The sequence below is a fragment of the Vigna angularis genome, chromosome 5 (assembly GCF_016808095.1).
Source record: "Vigna angularis cultivar LongXiaoDou No.4 chromosome 5, ASM1680809v1, whole genome shotgun sequence".
Lineage (NCBI taxonomy): Eukaryota > Viridiplantae > Streptophyta > Magnoliopsida > Fabales > Fabaceae > Vigna > Vigna angularis.
The window spans coordinates 10,900,297-10,911,059 of record NC_068974.1 but is presented as its reverse complement, the minus strand read 5'-3'; positions in this window follow the sequence as shown (position 1 = coordinate 10,911,059).

Sequence of the window (10,763 nt, the reverse complement as noted above, 5' to 3'; positions counted from 1 at the left end):
AGAAGGAGATTGTCTCAAGTATATCTACAGAGTCTTCATCATCAGTTGTGTGCATGGCTCTGCCTTCCAATACCACTGACCATTTATTATTCACTGGGTCAATGACATAGAATATTTGTCTTGCTTGACTAGCCATAATAAATGGTTCATCCATGTAACTCATTTTGTTAAGATCCACCAAAGTGAATCTGAGGTCTTCTGTCACCACACCAGAATTACTGTAAACCCATTTACACTTGAAAACTGGAACTCTAAAAGTGACATAATCAATTTCCCAAATTTCTTGTATTATTCCAAAATAACTTATTGATGCTGTAATTGGATTCTTATCCTTGGAACTGGAAAAGTGTACAGCCTCAACTTGTAGGGTAACTCCACTATTTTGAACTCTTTTTATGTTTTCTGAAGACAACATCAATGTTCCTCACCTGGTCGTATACTTCTTCCCCGTTACATGGTCTACACACTACATCATCCTCAGGACTTCCATTAAACGCTTTTTTAAATCTATGGTAAGGGTGATTTCGAGGAAGGAATCTTTGGTGTCTTGTGTACACAATTTTCTGTCCATGCTTCAGTTGAAGATAGCTAGTATTTTCTTCACAGATCGGACATGCAAAATGACCTTTAACACTGTAACCACTCAAGTTCCAATATGCTGGGAAATCATTTATGGTGCAAAACAACATTGCACACAAACGAAAGTTTTCTTCTGAATATGAATCGAAGACCTCGACGTCCTCTTCCCACAACATTTTTAAATCATCAATTAACGGTTTTAGATAAACATCAATGTCATTTCCAGGTTGTCTAGGAACTGATATCATCATAGACAACATCATGTATTTTCTCTTCATGCACAACATAGGAGATAAATTGTAAATCATCAAAATAACTAGCCATGAACTATGTTTGCTACTTAAGTTGCCATAAGGATTCATACCATCGGTAACAAGTGCAAGTCTTAAGTTTCTCGGCTCTGCACTAAATTCGGGAAATGTGCCATCAATGTTCTTCCATTGTGGGAAATCAGCTGGGTGTCGAAGAAGATTATCACATTTTCTTCCATCAACGTGCCACATAAGATTCTTCACATCTTCTTTAACAGAAAACAATCATTTCAACCTAGGTACTATAGGTAAATACCACACGACCTTAGCCGGTGGACCTTCATTGTGTTCATCGTTATTTTCATCAAGTTTCTTCGTAAATCGTGACGAATCACACGTCGGACACACCTTCATTGAAGCATACTGATCTCTATACAATACACAGTCATTGGGACATGCATGTATCTTTTGGTATTCCAAACCCATTGGACATAGAATTTTCTTCGCGTCGTAATTACGGATAGGTAACGTGTTATTTTTTGGTAGTATATCTCCTTCAGCAACTCCAACAATTCCGTGAAACTCTTATTAGTCCATCCGTTTCTTGCTTTCAAACAAAACAATTTTAAACTAGCCGATAACCTTATAAAATTGAGGCTTCCTGGATACAACTCTTGCTCTGAATTGTTCTTAAGACTATCGTATAAATGAGCTCTTCCAAAATTTTCTTCGCCAACGTCACGTACCATTTCGTCTAAATCATCACTCATCCATTCGTCGACGTAATTCAAACCTCTTAAAGTTGTTGGCTTATATAATACTCCCCCATGCCAAGTCCAAACTGTATAACTTCTCATTACTCCATAGATGAACATATGATCACAGATGTTGTCCAAGTCTTCATATACTTGATTGAGACAACAAACACAAGGGCAAACATATGCCCCGTTCACTGGTTTTGCGTGTTCTTTAACATATTGTATGAACTCAGAAACCCCTCGCTCATGCTCTTCACTAATATGACGTTGATGAATCCAGCTTTGATCCATACTACTGCACTGAACGAAAAGAATCCACGAAAAAAGAAACTGACTTACGTAGAGAAACAAAATTCAATACCTATCATACATTGAAGGAAAAAAAATAAAGTATCATAGTATACGTACACGAACACAAATATCTATCATTATACATATATCATATGTCTAGAATCGACAAACACGAACAAATATATCATACGTAAGAGATATTGAAGGGAAAAAAAACAAACTTGAAATGGTGTCACTAGAGAAGATGACGAAGTTTGCTGACAACGAATGGACACAAATATCATACGTTGAAGGAAAAAAAACTATCATAGTATCGTTATACATATAGATATCATACGTCCAGAATCGACAAACACAACATAAACACAAGCACATACATCATACGCAAGAGTATTTTAAGAAGAAAAAAAAATACTTCAAATGGTGTCACTGGAGAAGATGACGAAGTTCGCTGACCCCGTATGAAAAACAGTCTAAAGATAAACGAAAAACAATCGGTCAACCTTTGGAATGAGAACCAAATGACATTACAAAGATAGAAACGACTTAAAAATAACCTTCTTTCTTTATCGCAGTCATCCACCAAGAATAAAGTTCAAGCAGAAATGGAACCACGAACAAACAGTGAGACAATGTTTTGTTTTTACATTCAATAAAAAATTTTCACGTCGTATACAATAAAACTTTGACGTTATGTTTAAAAACAACGATGAAGTCCCAAACAATTCGAATTTTTCTCTTAAAACAGCGCGCCATTTTTTACTAATTTTTTCTTAAAAATTACATAGGTTATGTCAAATTTGAAGGGGCTTGGACGAAGTATTGGAAGCCACAAGTGTGTACCTTTTTATTTCTTTTTAGTTTTTTCTTTTGAACACGAGAGCATTAATAGAACGTCGAGTTTTGTTGGAATTTGACGTTTTGTTCTTCCGCCTAAAAGTACCATACTTTCGGATCTTTTTTCTTTTCTGCCCTCCCATAGAACGTCGTAGGCTGTCGGGTTGGGACGTGAAGGGAATTGAAGTACTTGGGAGCATTAATTGTGTGCTTAATAGAACATCGTATTCTGTGGGGGCATCGACGTTTTGTTCTTTTTTCTTTAAAATCAAACATGAAATTTTTTCTTTTTACTTCTTCCTTAATCGATACAAGTTAGCAGTGTACTGAAATTTGCACTTTTAAACCAGTGATCAGTTTTTTATCAATATCAGTACAACATAATCTTATCTTTTCATTTAGATTGAGGGTTAGTTCACATAACAATGCAATTAACATTCACATTTTACATATCGTTTACTAAAATAAATCTTCATTTCCTTTCAAAATAAAACTGAAGTACTACATAAAACGATAGGTGACTTAATGCCATGATTACTAAAATAAATCTTCATTTTTTAATTATATTTTTACTATTTTTATTTTTAATTTTTATTTTTTTAAAGTAAAATTTAAAAATGTCACGTGTCAAACTCATAGTGTGCCACGTGGCAATGGTAGTGTGACATGGCACTAACAGTGCCACATGTCATTGTCAGGCCACGTGTCATTGCATTAGTCTCAATTTGGTCTCTGTATTTTTATTATATAGCAATTTGATCCCTGTATTTTTATTTTGTCTCAATTTAGTCTTAATTTTAAAAATATACCTATTTAAACTTTGATAAAAATATTTGTTAAGATTTATATACAATTTAAACTTTGTTTGAATTTGAGGAGGGAAAAATTGTTTAATTTTTAAAATTAAGACTAAATTGAGACAAAATAAAAATACATGGATCAAATTGAGACACAATAAAAATACAGGGACCAAATTGATACTAATGCAATGACACTTGGCCTGACAATGACACGTGGCATTGTCAGTGCCATGTCACACTGTCATTGCCACGTGGCACACTATCAATTTGACACGTGGCATTTTTAAATTTTACTTTTAAAAAATAAAAAATAAAATAAAAAATAAAAATAAAATTAATAAAAATATAATTCAAAAATTCAAAAAAATCACGAACTGACACGTGTCACCCCCTTTAAAGATGTTAGTATGGAATTAACGACGAGGCCTAAATTGATTCAATTTTTCACAATAAGGGACCTAATCGAGAACATTTACAATACGAGGACCTACTTGAGACGATCCTACAGAAATAAGGATGTTTGAAATGATTAAACCAAATATAAAAAATAAATCCACATAGAAAAGTAGTCACTATTCTTACGAAGAAGATTCCATTCAATCTTCATCAGTTGACTCAATCAGAATCTTCAGTTTCAAAGCCAATGTCATTCTTGTTTCCCTTCTTCACCCATCTGAAAAGAGTATCTTCAACTCTCTCATCCCTTTCAGACATCTTCCTAAATCGATCAACAACATATTTCTCAAAATCAGTTTGTGGAATGAAGGCAGTATGATCTATAGCAAGAGTAGGTGTACTTCCAACAGTTAACTCATCTCTAAAGAACCATCCATTTACAGTCCTTTCCAGCCCAAAAGAAAACAGACTTAGTATACCAATTTTTTGTGACTTGTTGCACACACGTGTGACTTCTTGAGATAATCTATTCCTTGGAGTATTAGCTCCTGGTTGATAAATACTCCATATGGCAATTTGTGTGCATAATTATGACCTACAGCAATCATACGATCTTTTAGTACCGCAACCTAGTTGGTTGGGATTCTAGTCTTGATAGCATTCAACAAAAATACATCTTTTGTTGAGATTTTGTCCTCGACAAATCTTCCAGGTAGCAATAGCCAAGTCAGGACATAAGCAATCAAATTCTCTGCTTTGTTTAAGCCATCATGTAGGTACTGCTTATTCACCGTATACCTTCGTGGATATCTTAAGCAGTTTACATATATAGATCTCTTTGTTAGCCATCTGTTTGACTTAGAATCACAGATATGAGAATCCAAACCTTCAGCTTTCAGTCCAGCAATATGTGACTAAACATTATCGTCAATAGTAATGTTAACACCTTTTGCCCTTGAGTGAATGACCCAATTTACAACCCACAGGTTTGTGTAGAAAACCTCTATAAAATCTGGATAGCAATCTCCTTTCATCTGGACAAAATCAGTAAGCCCTTGATATGCAATCCATTCGTGAAAAAGGAACCCTTCTTTCTTGAACAATTGCACGTCCAGATACTTGTGAGGAACTACATATTTTATATGTGACCAGTATAAAAACTTTGCTCGTGTGTCTCGATCACTTATCCATCCAGATGGGCTTGCGTTTCTTGTAATTTGGGCAACCTTCTCTTTTCCTCTTGATGACGACGATGGAGAAGGCATTTCTGAATAGAATTTTAGGAATGTCTTTCACAACATCGAATTCTTAACTTCATAACTTATCTGCTTAAATAATACAAAGGAGACGTGGTATTATAGAGGGCATCGACGTATTAATTTTTAGTGAGAAGACAAAGATTTACGAAAAGACGTCACATTTTAGGGATATTCAACGTTTTCTTTTTCATCCTCCCGCCATCCTATTTTTCCTTTTTCCTTTATAAAACTGCTCACAAGCTCCCATTACCATTATATTTCAATATAATATTTACATTTTAAGATAACCTCCCCCATTAGAAATGCAACATTACCGATATTTGAGGTTTTCTTCTTCAGCCTCCCGCCCTTTTTCTCTTCTTTTGTCATTGAAATTTAAAGAGAATAAAATTGTATTTGTTTAAAATATTAAATTAATTTCATATATAAAATAATAATAATAATATTTTATGAGAATTCAATTTAGTTATACATCACAATAATTAAAATCGTAATAAATATTATTATATTGTTTAAACTAATTTAAAATGAATGTTTTAGGCTAAAGATAGGTATTATTATACTAAAAGACTTTGATTGATTTTTAAATTATAACATCTTAAGTTTGACAAAAAATTAAGTTGACTGATAAACTAAAGGTGTTAAGATAGAATATTGTGGACAAAAATGAAGATAGGTCAATTAGAAAAAAAACTTGTCAAAAAGTTGTCAAAGTATAATTATCGAAAAATATTTAGACAAGTTAACAACAGAGATTCATTATTCCAGGTCAAATATCGAGAAGAGATAGTGTGTATGGGGAATAGTTAGACAGGTGTAGAACAAAAATTAAGCAGAATGGGTTAGGCCGAAGATTAAGGCAGATTAGGTTTGACGGTGGAGACTGGTTGACCCAAAATGAATGTTCGGAGATTAAGACCAAAGGTCGAGAAAAACTAACATAAGTTGAATGTCGGGATGGGCTGACCCGACCAAAGGGTAGGATAGAGGACTATCTCCTGATTATTAATTAGTATAGAAAATAAAATAAATTGTATTTTTCTTATCAAAGATTAACATCTTTGTGGCAATCTTTCTTTTAGGGTTTCTTAGGTGCCTTAAACATTTGTACCTATACTTATATATAGGGACACCAAATACATATGTAGACATTTTGGAAGTCATAAATATGCATTTGCAACCTTGAGAGAGGATTCTTTTTGTTCTTGGTTTACAACTCTCATTCTTATCAAAGATTAACATCTTTGTGGCAAATATTTCTTTTAGGGTTTCTTAGGTTGCCTTAAACATTTATACCTATATATATTACGGTGTATCCATCTTTGTCTAATGAACCTCCAGAAAAAATTTAAAAAACTCGAGATGGACGGGCCAGGACATGAAAGAGATGGATCTGTATATTTAAAACGGACCGATCAGGACTACCACATAAGCGTTTATGAAAAACTCGAATTTAAAAAGTCGACGATGATCAAAGATTAAACAAACTCTTAGAAAAACTTTTATTGGCCACATTGAAATAATTTATTTTGAATAATTTAACAATTATAATTAGTTATATTTGTATAAATGATTATGATATCAAAAAATACTATGATTAACATTATTAGAAAAACAAATTTGACCCCTCTCATGCATTATTTCTTTGCTTTTTAGTATTTTAACAAACGTATGATCAATATCCAGCCATGTTGTCATTAATATGACCATAAATAATCATTAATAACATTATTTGCATTTCTTAATTTATAACGCTTTGAATCGATTCTTTATTACTTAGAATCGATTATATTAACTTATCAAAATTGAGAGTAAATTATATGAATATAGAATGGCACATCAAACTTTTTAACTACAAGCCCTCCAAATCTCCCAATCTTCGCGGGTGATTGAAAAGTAGACAATTTCTAGGGATCGGGACTTCATTTTGTTTTTAAATGAATCAAACAAAATTTTTTTTCTGAATGATGTTTGAACGTCGAATTCGGCGGGGCTTCAACGTTCATACAAGAAGGTGGAGTGTTTCAGTTACTAAGCATAATTACATGATGTATGTCATCCGTTCATCTATAAATATATTGCATTTCACATTATCCCTGCCTCCGGTTTCTGTATTGAACATAGTAGGATTCATGTTTTGTATCTCCTTCGCATTTTATTTTCCTTAGATATCTAAGCATTTTTGTTCTTCATATTGCAATTTGAAAACTTGAACTTGAAAGTGGTTCATTCATCGTCATTTCATATGAAGGAGCCCTTTCAAGTTCAAGTTAACAAAATGTTTTTGTAGTACATAAATGGTTAACATATCTTACTGAAAGGGAAGTGCTTAGGAAAAAGAAATATGGTTCACAATATGTTTAATGCTGAAACAATTTTGAGATCTAAAATAATTATATAAAAATATTGTCCAACTTCATCATTTAAAATTGTATGATTCTTTTTAAAATTGTCCATAAGTTGGACTCCTCTATTAGATTTCAGAGCTATTTTTTTTCTAAGAAAGGGTCCAACTTATGGACAATTTAAATTTGGAATCAATTTACACAGTTGACGTCGAATGTCGAGTACCCTCGATGCAAAGACCTGAAGTTTATTCATTTTTCACATCCATTTTTGTGTGATAAATGACGTCCTATACCCCCTTAAAACACAGCATCTAAAATGAATATAAAGATATTTGTTATTTTTTCACTTAATGATGTTTTAAAGTCAAATGCGACTTGGAATTGACGTACATTTGGATCAAAATGTACATTTCGAAGAAGAACATTTCACTGGATCAAAATGTAACGTGCATTTGGATATATTTTTTTTCCCCTCTCATAAAACGTCGAAAGCAGCGGGGCAGGGACGTGAAGGAAATTGAAGTATGATAGGAGAATTAATGGGGAGCTTTGAACTTCAAATTATTGACGTGAAGGGTTAGTCCACATACATCACAACCAACATTCACAATTCACAGATCGTTTACTAAATTCAAATATTCATTTCATTTCAATCTAAAACCCAAAGAAATACATAAACCATAGGTGGCTTACTAGCATGATTAAAAAATAAAAAAACAAAAAACATAAAAAAGTAGGGTCTAAAATAATTATCAAGAAGATTCCATTGAATCTTCATCATTAGAATCTTTAGTATGATCTTGATCAAGAGTAGGTGGACTTCCAACAGTTTGTTCATCAATGAAGAAACATCCATTCATAGTCTTTTTTAGCCCAATAGATGACAAATTTGGTATACTAATTTCTTTCGACCTTTTGCACACAATTCTTTCTTCTTCAGATACATCTACTCCTTAGAGTTCCAGCACCTTGCTGATAAATACTCCATATGGCAATTTGCGTTCATAATCATCTCCTGTAGCGATCATGTGGTGTTTTAGTACCACAACCCAGTTGGTTGGGATTCTAGTCTTGATAGCATTAAACATAAATACATCTTCTGTTGACATTCTGTCTTCATTCATTCTTCCAGGCAGCAGTAGCCAAGTCAGGACATAAGCAATCATTTTCTCCTCTTTGTTTATGCCATCATGTAGGTATTGCTTATCAACCCTATACCTTCCTGGATATCTTAAGCAGTTTATATATATAGCTCTCTTTGTTAAAAATCTGTTTGACTTAGAATCACGGATATGAGAATCCAAACCTTCAGCTTTCAGTCCAACAATATATGACCAAACATTATCGTCAATAGTAATGTTAACACCTTTGGCCCTTGAGTGAATGACCCTATTTACAACCCTCAGGTTTGTGTAGAAAACCTTTACCAAATCCGGATAACAATGTCCTTTCATCTGCACAAAATCAGTAACCCTTGATATGCAATGCATTCTTAAAAAAGGAACCCTTCGTTCTTGAAGAATTTCAGGTTCAGATACTTGTGAGGAACTATATTTTTTATATGTGACCAGTATAAAAACTTTGCTCGTGTGTCTTGATCATTTATCCATCCAGATGGGCTTGCGTTTCTTGTAATTCGGGCAACCTTCTCTTTTCCTCTTGATGACGACGATGGAGAAGCCATTTCTGAATAGAATTCTAGGAACGTCTTTCACAACATCGAATTCTTAACTTCATAACTTATCTGCTTAAAAAAATACAAAGGAGACGTTGTATTATAGAGGGCATCGACGTATTAATTTTTAGCGAGAAGACAAAGATTTACAAAAAGACGTCACATTTTAGGGATATTCAACGTTTTATTTTTCATCCTCCCGCCATCCTATTTTTCCTTTTTCCTTTATAAAACCGCTCACAAGCTCCCATTACCATTATATTTCAATATAATATTTACATTTTAAGATAACCTCCCACTAGAAATGCAACGTTACCGATATTCGAGATTTTCTTCTTTTTCTGTGCTTTTGTCGTTGAAATTTAAAGAGAATAAAATTTTATTTGTTTAAAATATTAATTTAATTTCATATGGAAAATAATAGTAATAGTATTTTATGAGAATTGAATTTAGTTGTGGATCACAAGAATTAAAATCGTAATAAATAAATATTATTATTTTATTTAAAGTAATTTGAAATGAATGTTTTAGGTTAAGTATAAGTATGATTATACTAAAAGACTTTGGTTCATTTTTAAACTATAATACCATAAGCTTGAGAAAAGAATAAGTTGACCGATAAACTAAAGCTGTTAAGATAGAATATTTTGGAAAAAAATGAAGATAGGTCAGTTAGAAAAAAATGTTGTTAAAAAAATGTTAACAACACAGATGCATCATACTAGGTTAAATATCGAGAAGAGACCGCGTGTATGGGGAATAGTCAGACAGATCTAGACCAAAAATTAAGCAGAATGGGTTGGGTCGAAAATTAAGGCAAATTAAGTTTGACGGTGGAGACTGGTTGACCCAAAATGAATGTTTGGACAATAAGACCAAAGGTGCCTTAAACATTTAGGGTTTCTTAGGCACTTGGCAATGTTGAGAGAGGATTCTTTTGGTTCTTGGTTCTCTGATTCTTATCATAGATTAACATCTTTGTGGCAAATATTTAATTTAGGGTTTCTTAGGTGCCTTAAACATTTATACCTATATTGTGGCGTTTCCATCTTTGTCTTATGAACCATAAGTAAAATTTAAAAAAGTTGAGACGGACGGGCAAGGTCATCAAAGAGATTTGTCAGAATTCTAGGAACAATAAAAATTTTCTTAGGGACCAACGATATGTTAACAAAAATAAATTGTATTTTTCTTATCAAAGATTAACTTCTTTGTGGCGAATCTTTCTTTTAGGGTTTCTTAGGGTCCTTAAACATTTATACCTATATATAGGGACACCAAATACATATGTACACATTTTGGAAGTCATAAATTTGCATTTGCAATGTTGATAGAGGATTCTTTTGGTTCTTGGTTCTATGATTCTTATCAAAGATTACCATCTTTGTGGCAAATATTTCTTTTAGGAACCAACTATACGTTAACCACTTTTTTGAAAGTATACTATGTAACTATTTTATTAGTCTGTACATTTGAAACGGAGTGATCATGACTACCACTTGAGCATTTATAAAAAAGTCAAATTTAAAAAGTGAACGACGATCAAAGTTCAAATGAACTCTTAGAACA